This window comes from Mus musculus, chromosome X (assembly GCF_000001635.26).
Source record: "Mus musculus strain C57BL/6J chromosome X, GRCm38.p6 C57BL/6J".
NCBI classification, from domain to species: Eukaryota; Metazoa; Chordata; class Mammalia; order Rodentia; family Muridae; genus Mus; species Mus musculus.
The window spans coordinates 157,756,736-157,770,047 of record NC_000086.7 but is presented as its reverse complement, the minus strand read 5'-3'; the positions used below and the strand labels follow the sequence as shown (position 1 = coordinate 157,770,047).

The 13,312-nt window shown below is 43.2% G+C and overlaps 1 long non-coding RNA gene across 2 annotated transcripts; it reads left to right on the top strand.

Moving 5' to 3' along the window:
* Positions 1 to 10,299: 10,299 nt before the first annotated feature.
* On the top strand, positions 10,300 to 12,868 carry Gm15169. 2 transcript variants are annotated; one of them, XR_003953114.1, is made up of 2 exons: positions 10,300 to 10,978; positions 11,363 to 12,868. It is a non-coding gene; the product is annotated as a predicted gene 15169 (long non-coding RNA). The 2 variants fall into 2 exon arrangements; XR_878288.1 differs by having other exon boundaries at positions 10,775 to 11,206.
* Positions 12,869 to 13,312: the final 444 nt, after the last annotated feature.

The window sequence follows — 13,312 nt, the reverse complement described above, 5'->3', positions numbered from 1 at the left end:
TCTTGGGAGCCTAGTACCATCATCACCTCCACATATTCTTCATCTATGGCCTGGGGAACATCTCAGAAGAGAAAGTGGAAAGATTGTAAACCCCAGAATACCAGTAAGTCTACTATGAAACAGTTTCTCCCAGATATGGCTGCATAAACAAGACCAGAACTATAGAAATAGCAATGGACATGCTAACATGGAAGGGAGAAATTTTAAGAGTCTTCACCCCTAGATTAAAAAAAAATCCAGGGACAGGTTAGAGGGTGCGCCAGAGAACCAGACAGCTTCTGGGACGGGCAGAAGCACAGAGCCGCTGAGGCAGCAGCCTGGGCGGGCCGCAGACAACCGGCCACCATCCGGACCAGAGGACAGGTGTCCGCCTGGCTTGGGAGGCGACCTCAGCCTCAGCAGCAGCGGTCGCCATCTGGGTTCCGGGACTCTGCGGGACCTAGGAAATTAGTCTGAACAGGTTAGAGGGTGCACCAGAGAACCGGACAGCTTCTGGGACGGGCAGAAGCACAGAGCCGCTGAGGCAGCAGCCTGGGCGGGCCGCAGATAACCGGCCACCATCCGGACCAGAGGACAGGTGTCCGCCTGGCTTGGGAGGCGACCTCAGCCTCAGCAGCAGCGGTCGCCATCTTGGTTCCGGGACTCAGCAGAATTTAGGAAATTAGTCTGAACAGGTTAGAGGGTGCGCCAGAGAACCGGACAGCTTCTGGAACGGGCAGAAGCACAGAGCCGCTGAGGCAGCAGCCTGGGCGGGCCGCAGATAACCGGCCACCATCCGGACCAGAGGACAGGTGTCCGCCTGGCTCGGGAGACGGCCTCGGCCTCAGGAGCAGCGGTCACCATCTTGGTTCCAGGACTCCCTGGAACTTAGGATTTTAGTCTGCACAGGTGAGAGTCTGCACCACAGAAGCTGACAGCTTCTGGGAACTGCCAAAGCAACACAGCTTCTGAGAGAGGCCCTGTTTTGGGCCTTCTTCTTCGACCAGGAGGAGGTCCAAAAACAAGATATCTGCACACCTTCCCTGTAAGAGAGCTTGCCAGCAGAGAGTGCTCTGAGCACTGAAACTCAGAGGAGAGAATCTGTCTCCCAGGTCTGCTGAGAGACGGTAACAGAATCACCAGAAGAACAATCTCTAAACAGAGTCAACTATAACTACTAACTCCAGAGATTACCAGATGGCGAAAGGTAAACGTAGGAATCCTACTAACAGGAACCAAGACCACTCACCATCATCAGAACCCAGTACTCCCACTTCGCCCAGTCCAGGGCACCCCAACACACCCGAAAACCTAGACCTAGATTTAAAAGCATATCTCATGATGATGGTAGAGGACATCAAGAAGGACTTTAATAAATCACTTAAAGAAATACAGGAGAACACTGCTAAAGAGTTACAAGTCCTTAAAGAAAAACAGGAAAACACAATCAAACAGGTAGAAGTCCTTACAGAAAAAGAGGAAAAAACATACAAACAGGTGATGGAAATGAACAAAACCATACTAGACCTAAAAAGGGAAGTAGAAACAATAAAGAAAACTCAAAGTGAGGCAACACTGGAGATAGAAACCCTAGGAAAGAAATCTGGAACCATAGATTTGAGCATCAGCAACAGAATACAAGAGATGGAAGAGAGAATCTCAGGTGCAGAAGATTCCATAGAGAACATCGGCACAACAATCAAAGAAAATGGAAAATGCAAAAAGATCCTAACTCAAAATATCCAGGAAATCCAGGACACAATGAGAAGACCAAACCTACGGATAATAGGAGTGGATGAGAATGAAGATTTTCAACTCAAAGGACCAGCAAACATCTTCAACAAAATTATTGAAGAAAACTTCCCAAATATAAAGAAAGAGATACCTATGAACATACAAGAAGCCTACAGAACTCCAAATAGACTGGACCAGAAAAGAAATTCCTCCCGACACATAATAATCAGAACAACAAATGCACTAAATAAAGATAGAATACTAAAAGCGGTAAGGGAAAAAGGTCAAGTAACATACAAAGGCAAGCCTATCAGAATTACACCAGATTTTTCACCAGAGACTATGAAAGCCAGAAGAGCCTGGACAGATGTTATACAGACACTAAAAGAACACAAATTCCAGCCCAGGCTACTATACCCAGCCAAACTCTCAATTACCATAGATGGAGAAACCAAAGTATTCCACGACAAAACCAAATTCTCAGATTATCTCTCCACGAATCCAGCCCTTCAAAGGGTAATAACAGAAAAAAACCAATACAAGAACGGGAACAATGCCCTAGAAAAAACAAGAAGGTAATCCCTCAACAAACCTAAAAGAAGACAGCCACAAGAACAGAATGCCAACTTTAACAACAAAAATAACAGGAAGCAACAATTACTTTTCCTTAATATCTCTTAACATCAATGGTCTCAACTCCCCAATAAAAAGACATAGACTAACAAACTGGCTACACAAACAAGACCCAACATTTTGCTGTTTACAGGAGACACATCTCAGAGAAAAAGATAGACACTACCTCAGAATAAAAGGCTGGAAAACAATTTTCCAAGCAAATGGTATGAAGAAACAAGCTGGAGTAGCCATCCTAATATCTGATAAGATTGACTTCCAACCCAAAGTCATCAAAAAAGACAAGGAGGGGCACTTTGTTCTCATCAAAGGTAAAATCCTCCAAGAGGAACTCTCAATTCTGAATATCTATGCGCCAAATACAAGGGCAGCCACATTCATTAAAGAAACTTTAGTAAAGCTCAAAGCACACATTGCACCTCACACAATAATAGTGGGAGACTTCAACACACCACTTTCACCAATGGACAGATCATGGAAACAGAAACTAAACAGGGACACACTGAAACTAACAGAAGTGATGAAACAAATGGATCTGACAGATATCTACAGAACATTTTATCCTAAAACAAAAGGATATACCTTCTTCTCAGCACCTCATGGTACCTTCTCCAAAATTGACCACATAATAGGTCACAAAACAGGCCTCAACAGATTCAAAAATATTGAAATTGTCCCATGTATCCTATCAGATCACCATGCACTAAGGCTGATCTTCAATAACAAAAAAAATAACAGAAAGCCAACACTCACGTGGAAACTGAACAACACTCTTCTCAATGATACCTTGGTCAAGGAAGGAATAAAGAAAGAAATTAAAGACTTTTTAGAGTTTAATGAAAATGAAGCCACAACGTACCCAAACCTTTGGGACACAATGAAAGCATTTCTAAGAGGGAAACTCATAGCTCTGAGTGCCTCCATGAAGAAACGGGAGAGAGCACATACTAGCAGCTTGACAACACATCTAAAAGCTCTAGAAAAAAAGGAAGCAAATTCACCCAAGAGGAGTAGACGGCAGGAAATAATCAAACTCAGGGGTGAAATCAACCAAGTGGAAACAAGAAGAACTATTCAAAGAATTAACCAAACGAGGAGTTGGTTCTTTGAGAAAATCAACAAGATAGATAAACCCTTAGCTAGACTCACTAGAGGGCACAGAGACAAAATCCTAATTAACAAAATCAGAACTGAAAAGGGAGACATAACAACAGATCCTGAAGAAATCCAAAACACCATCAGATCCTTCTACAAAAGGCTATACTCAACAAAACTGGAAAACCTGGACGAAATGGACAAATTTCTGGACAGATACCAGGTACCAAAGTTGAATCAGGATCAAGTTGACCTTCTAAACAGTCCCATATCCCCTAGAGAAATAGAAGCAGTTATAAATAGTCTCCCAGCCAAAAAAAGCCCAGGACCAGACGGGTTTAGTGCAGAGTTCTATCAGACCTTCAAAGAAGATCTAATTCCAGTTCTGCACAAACTTTTTCACAAGATAGAAGTAGAAAGTACTCTACCCAACTCATTTTATGAAGCGACTATTACTCTGATACCTAAACCACAGAAAGATCCAACAAAGATAGAGAACTTCAGACCAATTTCTCTTATGAATATCGATGCAAAAATCCTCAATAAAATTCTCGCTAACCGAATCCAAGATCACATTAAAGCAATCACCCATCCTGACCAAGTAGGTTTTATTCCAGGAATGCAGGGATGGTTTAATATACGAAAATCCATCAATGTAATCCACTATATAAACAAACTCAAAGACAAAAACCACATGATCATCTCGTTGGATGCAGAAAAAGCATTTGACAAGATCCAACACCCATTCATGATAAAAGTTCTGGAAAGATCAGGAATTCAAGGCCCATACCTAAACATGATAAAAGCAATCTACAGCAAACCAGTAGCCAACATCAAAGTAAATGGAGAGAAGCTGGAAGCAATACCACTAAAATCAGGGACTAGACAAGGCTGCCCACTTTCTCCCTACCTTTTCAACATAGTACTTGAAGTATTAGCCAGAGCAATTCGACAACAAAAGGAGATCAAGGGGATACAAATTGGAAAGGAGGAAGTCAAAATATCACTTTTTGCAGATGATATGATAGTATATATAAGTGACCCTAAAAATTCCACCAGAGAACTCCTAAACCTGATAAACAGCTTCGGTGAAGTAGCTGGATATAAAATTAACTCAAACAAGTCAATGGCCTTTCTCTACACAAAGAATAAACAGGCTGAGAAAGAAATTAGGGAAACAACACCCTTCTCAATAGTCACAAATAATATAAAATATCTCGGCGTGACTCTAACTAAGGAAGTGAAAGATCTGTATGATAAAAACTTCAAGTCTCTGAAGAAAGAAATTAAAGAAGATCTCAGAAGATGGAAAAATCTCCCATGCTCATGGATTGGCAGGATCAATATTGTAAAAATGGCTATCTTGCCAAAAGCAATCTACAGATTCAATGCAATCCCCATCAAAATTCCAACTCAATTCTTCAATGAATTAGAAGGAGCAATTTGCAAATTCATCTGGAATAACAAAAAACCTAGGATAGCAAAAACTCTTCTCAAGGATAAAAGAACCTCTGGTGGAATCACCATGCCGGACCTAAAGCTTTACTACAGAGCAATTGTGGTAAAAACTGCATGGTACTGGTATAGAGACAGACAAGTAGACCAATGGAATAGAATTGAAGACCCAGAAATGAACCCACACACCTATGGTCACTTGATCTTCGACAAGGGAGCTAAAACCATCCAGTGGAAGAAAGACAGCATTTTCAACAAATGGTGCTGGCACAACTGGTTGTTATCATGTAGAAGAATGCGAATCGATCCATACTTATCTCCTTGTACTAAGGTCAAATCTAAATGGATCAAAGAACTTCACATAAAACCAGAGACACTGAAACTTATAGAGGAGAAAGTGGGGAAAAGCCTTGAAGATATGGGCACAGGGGAAAAATTCCTGAACAGAACAGCAATGGCTTGTGCTGTAAGATCGAGAATTGACAAATGGGACCTAATGAAACTCCAAAGTTTCTGCAAGGCAAAAGACACCATCAATAAGACAAAGAGACCACCAACAGATTGGGAAAGGATCTTTACCTATCCTAAATCAGATAGGGGACTAATATCCAACATATATAAAGAACTCAAGAAGGTGGACTTCAGAAAATCAAACAACCCCATTAAAAAATGGGGCTCAGAACTGAACAAAGAATTCTCACCTGAGGAATACCGAATGGCAGAGAAGCACCTGAAAAAATGTTCAACATCCTTAATCATCAGGGAAATGCAAATCAAAACAACCCTAAGATTCCACCTCACACCAGTCAGAATGTCTAAGATCAAAAATTCAGGTGACAGCAGATGCTGGCGTGGATGTGGAGAAAGAGGAACACTCCTCCATTGTTGGTGGGATTGCAGGCTTGTACAACCACTCTGGAAATCTGTCTGGCGGTTCCTCAGAAAATTGGACATAGTACTACCGGAGGATCCAGCAATACCTCTCCTGGGCATATATCCAGAAGATGCCCCAACTGGTAAGAAGGACACATGCTCCACTATGTTCATAGCAGCATTATTTATAATAGCCAGAAGCTGGAAAGAACCCAGATGCCCCTCAACAGAGGAATGGATACAGAAAATGTGGTACATCTACACAATGGAGTACTACTCAGCTATTAAAAAGAATGAATTTATGAAATTCCTAGCCAAATGGATGGACCTGGAGGGCATCATCCTGAGTGAGGTAACACATTCACAAAGGAACTCACACAATATGTACTCACTGATAAGTGGATATTAGCCCAAAACCTAGGATACCCAAGATATAAGATACAATTTCCTAAACACATGAAACTCAAGAAAAATGAAGACTGAAGTGTGGACACTATGCCCCTCCTTAGAAGTGGGAACAAAACACCCTTGGAAGGAGTTACAGAGACAAAGTTTGGAGCTGAGATTAAAGGGTGGACCATGTAGAGACTGCCTTATCCAGGGATCCACCCCATAATCAGCATCCAAACGCTGACACCATTGCATACACTAGCAAGATTTTATCGAAAGGACCCAGATGTAGCTGTCTCTTGTGAGACTATGCCGGGGCCTAGCAAACACAGAAGTGGATGCCCACAGTCAGCTAATGGACGGATCACAGGGCTCCCAATGGAGGAGCTAGAGAAAGTACCCAAGGAGCTAAAGGGATCTGCAACCCTATAGGTGGATCAACATTATGAACTAACCAGTACCCCGGAGCTCTTGACTCTAGCTGCATATGTATCAAAAGATGGCCTAGTCGGCCATCACTGGAAAGAGAGGCCCATTGGACACACAAACTTTATATGCCCCAGAACAGGGGAACGCCAGGGCCAAAAAGGGGGAGTGGGCGGGTAGGGGAGTGGGGGTGGGTGGGTATGGGGGACTTTTGGTATAGCATTGGAAATGTAAATGAGCTAAATACCTAATAAAAAATGGAAAGAAAAAAAAAATCCAGGTAAATATTGACTGCTGGGAGAAGGAAATGATGATCCCCTTATTGATTGTCCAATGCAGAGTGGTCAGCCTTGAAACCATATACACACAAACAACAAAAATGAACTCAACAGGAGATAAATATACATATGCATATGTCTGTAACAAATCCGATCAAAGAAAGAAGTTGTCAATTTGAGAGTGGCAGGCATGGAAGGTATTTGAAAAAGGATAACTTATAAGCCTGGCAGAAGGAAAAGAGGAGAAGTGACGTGATTCTATTTCAGTTAAAACATTTTTAAATCCCTCCTTGCAATGTACAAAAAGACACTTTGTTCACAGTCTTGTTCTTCTATCAGTCAGGAGCAGAGCAGATGGCAATCCTTTGTTCATCCTAGCTTGATGCCTGGCTCGATGACCAAACTGTCTTATGCCTAGGACTCATAAAAAGCAACCCAAATCAAATCAAATCCAGGTAGTGAAGCACAGGAGGAGGAAGACAGAAATCTGTGAACCACCGTGCCACTCACAGACCTGCCCTTCTGTCCATGGCATAGGCAGGCCACTAACACCCACTTGCCAGCACACCATGCAGCATGGATGAAGAATGTTGCCCAGTGGCCACCCTGAAGTGGAAGCCACCACAAGGTGCAAGTATGTGGTGCTCAGATGGGAAAGAAAGAGAAGTGGAGCAGCTTAAGCATTATGGAGAGAGATGGAACTAGAGACCTGAGGGTGGAGAGGAGTAGCCTTGTTATGAGTGGCCAACCTAGCCACCTAGGGCCATGGTGATGTCCCAGACTGAGCTGCCACTGTGGGCCATGTCTGGGTCTGTGACTATGCAGCAGCGGGGGTTGGGGCTGTGCATAACTGTCCCTGCTCCTCATCAGATGGAGTCAGTGCTCAGGAGAGCTGGCCCCATCTCTCAATAGTGGTGACACTCAGGAAAGCAGGCCTTGCACCTTACCTGGTTGGAGCAGGGGCAGGTGAGCCAGCTCAGGAGGTGAGATTTCAGGAGATCTGGCCCCAGGCGTGGGTATGAGAGTGACATCTTGTCACCTTTTACCCATCACCATTTGCAGTAGTATGGAGACCTGACCCTGGAGTCATGAAAGCAGGAGAGCTGGCCCTGCCCCTTGCCAGCTGCAGTACCTGAGAAATCAGGCTCTGCACCTCATCTGGGTAGCACAGTAGAGCTTGCCCTGTTTGCCATCCCTGAGGGAGACTTGACCCTGCTACTTGTCTGGCGAGAGGTGGCATGGGTGCAGGGGTGATGCCCTCTCCCTCCTCCCCTGAAGTAGCAAGAAGAACTGACTCTGGGGTTATAAGGACAGGAGAGCTAGCCCTGCTCCATCACTGGCTGTAGCACTCAAGAGAGAGGGCCTATACCTTGCCTGGGCAATAAATAGAGTAAAGCTGGCCCGATAGCAAAGACACAGGTGAGCCAACCCCTCACAGGCTGCAATACTTGCAAGTGTGAGACCCAGACATTGACTGGGCAGCACAGTGGAGCTGGTTCTGGAGGGATGGGTGTGGGTGAGCTATCCCAGAGGTCGTGCGAGCAGGAGAGCTACCTGCTGATGGCAGCATTGGGTGGACTAGCTGGAGCAGTGCTGGAGAGCTTGCTCTAGTGGTGCAGATAAGCAAGAGCTCAGCTACCACCCAAGCCCAGATCCAGGGCTCTGAATTGGCCCACCCCAACATCTATATCATCTGCAAATGGTTGAGACATATGAAAGGACCTGTTCTGCTGATTCAAGGCTGCAGGCTCTCCATGAATCAGAGCAACAATGGGATAACCAGGAGGAATCCCAGTGAGCATCCAATATTGATGGTGTCACAGAAGCCAGGAACCTAAAACCAGATCAATGACTCATCGCACTGAACATCTGCAAGTGAAGATGTGTGGACAAAGGGGTATTCTGTGGGACACACTGTGACATAGTACAACTTTCACAATGAGATGCTTTCTATGTGTTTTGTTGTTGGTGGTGTGTTTTGTATTTTGGTGAGGAGGTTTGAAGGGTGAAGGTCAGATATCAGAGGATGAGATGAGAGGGACTGAAGTACATGATGTGAAACTCACAAAGAATCAATAGAAAGTTAAAAAAATTAAAAAGAAAAGAAAAAACTCATGGGTTATACTACTGAAAAATAAAAATAAAATGCATGCTGGGTCCAGGGAGATCTGTTATGCTTTGCATTTTACAGGTGTGAAACTACCTTCCTTCTCATGGTCCCTTCTCCCCCATACTACTAAAAAGCCTTGCTTTGCCATCCTGTGATCTTGGAGCTTCCCAGGGACTTGTGGACCAATGTGCTCAACCACATTTCCATTGCTGAGTATCTCATTCCGGAAGTCCTCTGTGGCATCATTACCTTACCTGCTGTTTTCACCACGGAGCCTATCAGACTGCTATTTGGAGCTTTTCCCACTTCCATCAATTGCACATGATATTCAAGTTTTCTAGCACTTTCCTCCTTTCCATCAATCTATTCAAGGATACTTTCATATTAAAATGGTAGTTGGGTTCCAACATATGTACAGTTTTGGAATATGTTGCATAAATAAAACTGAAGGGCAGGCTAGAATACTTTGGGGCCATGGGCTTTAACCAAGAGGATATTGCATTGTGGCTTTCAAATAATCCTAATGTTGCTTTTATAGGAAAGAAACATTTGTGTCTCATCAATTGTATGTCTGGTGACACATTTATCTTAAAAATAAAAATAAGCCTTCATAGTGGTTATAATTCTGTATATTAATTACATATAGAGAGGTAGTAACATTCTATATTATCTTTAAATGTATATGACCATAGATGACATCACTTCATGACTTTATCTCTGCATTATAAAGATGAAAATGTAGTTTGGAATAATTCAAATGTAGATACTCACAGCCAACCATCTGACTGAGCATGAGTACCCCAATGAAAGAGCTAGGGGAAGGGCTGAAGAAGCTGAAGGGGATGACAACCCCATAGAAAGAATAACATCAACTATCCGAATCACTCAGAGCTTCAGAGACTAAACCACCACCCAAAGAGTACACACAGAGGAATCTGTGACTCCAGATACATATGTAGCAGATGCCTTATCTGGCTTCATTGGGAGGGGAAGCCCTTGGTCCTGTGGAGGCTCAATGACCCAGCATAGGGGGATACTAGGGCAGTAAGGCAGGAGTGGGTAAACTGGTGGAAGAGCGCCCTCATAGAGGCAAATAGGAGGGGGAGAAGAAGGATAGAATGGGGGGTGTGGAGAGGTAACTGGAAAGAGGATATCATTTGAAATGTAAATGAATAAAATGATTAATAAAATAAAAAACAATAAATAATTTTTTTAAAAAAAGAAAACGTGGTTTGGAAAATATACAGAACAGAAAAGCTTATTGGTAAGATTAGGTAAAGCAGGGTGTTCTGCAGAAGTTCCAGTTTTTAAATTGTCTTCATCTCCAGAATCATTTCAAAGTCAGTACCTATGGGAATAAAGTCTTGAAAGTGCCACTCTCCTGACCAGTAGGTGTTAGACCCCTCAGGAATTCATAAAAGGAAGACAGCAGGGATGGTTTCCTTTGGTTTGCTTCCTAAACGGAAGTGCCTAAAAGTGTACAAATGACTGAAAAATGTTGTTTTCCTAGAACACATAAGACTTTTTTTTTTAGTCCATATTGCATAAAGACCATAATGGGCTTTGTGGCTCCTCCATATTCTCCAGGCTTCTACAGCTCAAGGACAGATGTTCCAGCTACCAATCTGTCAGCACGTACACACGTTTGACTGAGAGCTTTCCTGGCTCTGCACAGTGCGCTTTGCCCAAGGTGAAAGGTAACCCTCAATCAAAGGGTTGGAGTTGGAGTGCAACCACCTCAGCTCCTTGATTCCACGGCTGGGATCTTTAGAAAGCTATTGACTGAGCTGCAGATAAAGTTGTGAGAGCACCCACAGCCATTTTTAAGTGATTGTTACCCTTTTCTCCCAGTGCAGCGCCAGGAGCTGAGAGACTCCACTTCTGCTCCATGCTGGCCCACCCCGAGCCGAGAGCTGCTGGCAGAGGACTACGCTGTTGCTGATCACAGTGGAGTAAAGAGCACAAATAAAGGATTATGGAAGGACTGGGGCCTGAGTCACCTCAGGTCAGTTCCAGGTCACATGTGCCTCTAGACTATGTGACATTTAGATATCCCAGGTCACCCCAAGACAGATTATACTCTAGTCCTCTTTTGGCTTCATGACCTGTACTTGGAAGCTCTTGTGAATCCTCCTTATCCTTCAAGAGAAAATAGATGATGAATGCTCAATGGTGCACAGAACGGGCATGCTTTCCTACTCAGCCACACCAACAAGAAGCCATTGTGTCTTGGGTAATGAACCAAAACTCTGGCTCTAGGAGCAAGTCATTCTTTCACCATCTCTCCTTTCCCATCTCGTTCTTTCTTCCCTCTTCTCCATGACCCCTTTCCTTTTCTTTTTCTTTTTCTCATTCTTTCTCTCAGATTCTCTTTTTATTCCTTTGGCAGGGGTCTCACCATATAGGGCTGCCTGCCTGACCTGGAACTTAACTATTTAGATAAGCCTGGCCACGAACACAGACCAATCTGCCTGCCTCTGCCTTCTCAATACTGGGATTACAGACATGGCTACCTCATTCTGCTTGCTGTATCAGGCATCCCAAGGAAGTGTCTCCTGTCTCGATCCTCTGTTTCCAGAATCACAATGTGTGATTTCAGCTGGTTCACTAGAATCAAAAAGTTGGCAAATAACCATAGTATTTGAGGACCAGAGACTGTTACATAATCATCCTTTGGTGGAGACAATGAGGTCATATGTTTGCCCATCTAATTGCTGATCAGGGACACGTTTGATTGCAAATAATTTCCTCGCTGGCCCACAACTTAATTACTAAGTGTCTGAATCGACAAAGCTTTTAGATGTAGGTCTTGCCTAATGGTGCATTTGTTAGAGATCATTGCCTTCATTTGGCCCCTAAATGAAAGGTCTCGGGGATATGACGGACCACTGCCAACACTGCTCCCAATGACCTCATATTGGAAAATATGCCAATTCCCACGGTTTATTCTCTAGCCAGCAATGGGCTTTATTGTTTATGTCCAGGGCCAAAGAGAATGAGCGCCTCGGAATGTCAGATATTGGTAAAACCTCTGGTGGAAGCACAATTTTGGGGAAACTTGGTGTTACTCAACCTAGAGAAAAAGGTTTCTCATTCCCAGTGTCACAAGGAAACTCGGTTGAGAGAAGTCGAGCAGGCATGTGCAGCCTTTCAGCATTTTCACCCAATGTTGTCATCTCCAGAGTTCATGCTTGAGAAGCACACAATCAAATCATACATACAAAAAGTGTTTTAAGTAACTTTATGATTTTGTGTTAGCCTATATTCACAGCTATCCTGTGCTAAATGCAGCCTGTCAGTCATGAGTTAAATATACGTGGGAAGAAATAGGCAAGAGAGGAGTCTATGGGTAGGCACCCACACAATAGAAGAGGACCTAGCTAGAGATGGAGGAGTCCCATGGTTGTCCTACTTAGAGTAATTTCTCCAGCTTAAGTGCTTCCCCCCATCTCATTAGACATACAGGAAGGTAGCTTGCATAGGATCATGGATGACATTAGTGTGTTCTACAATGCTGTTGAAAAGAACTTCTCAGAACACTGCCCTGTCTAGAGCAATGTAGAAGAGCAAATGCTGAGAAGTCAGGGTAGAAAGGCAGGGCAAATTATGGAAACCCAGAAATGTCCACCCATAGATATTCGAATGGTGATTTAAAAAAAAAAAAAGAGGTACCTCACTCCTGGACAACTATCATCATAGCCCTAATGGCTTGTAATGAATTCAAGACTCAGAAAAACATTAATTTTTGAGGGTTATAAATTTCCTTTTTGGTGTTTTAACTGTTCAAAGTTTAAAGAATCTTGCTCTATGTACTATTGTTATCACTAAAGACCGCTATGTTCTTTTCTATTTCTTCAATTGCAATTTTCAATAAACGCAACAAGCTTTTAAATAATTGCAATGAAGTTGAATTTATCTATATGATTTTTAGAACACTAAACAAAGACCTAATCTCCAACACTAAGTGGAAACACCCAGGTCTTGATGAATGTCTGGCCTTCTAGCAGTTACAATGTCTCCCTTGGCCTCTTCTGATGCTCATCGCCTCCCACCAAATGTAAGAAGGCTCAGTCTGAGGCCAGGAATCTTTGTGGCCAGAGCCTGAACACAGCAGCAAACAAAAACAAAGCCACCCATGAAGCCTTCCTTGTTTCACTTGGTTGTGTTTCTTTCTAAAGCTTGCCATTAGGGATAAATGGAGGGGATTTGTAAAGGAGCATGGACTACATATTAGTGTATTCTACAATGCCTTGGAAAAGAATTTCTCAGATCACTGTCCTGTCGAGTGCACTGTAGATGAGCAAATATTGATAAGTCAGGGTAGAAAGACAGGGCAAAT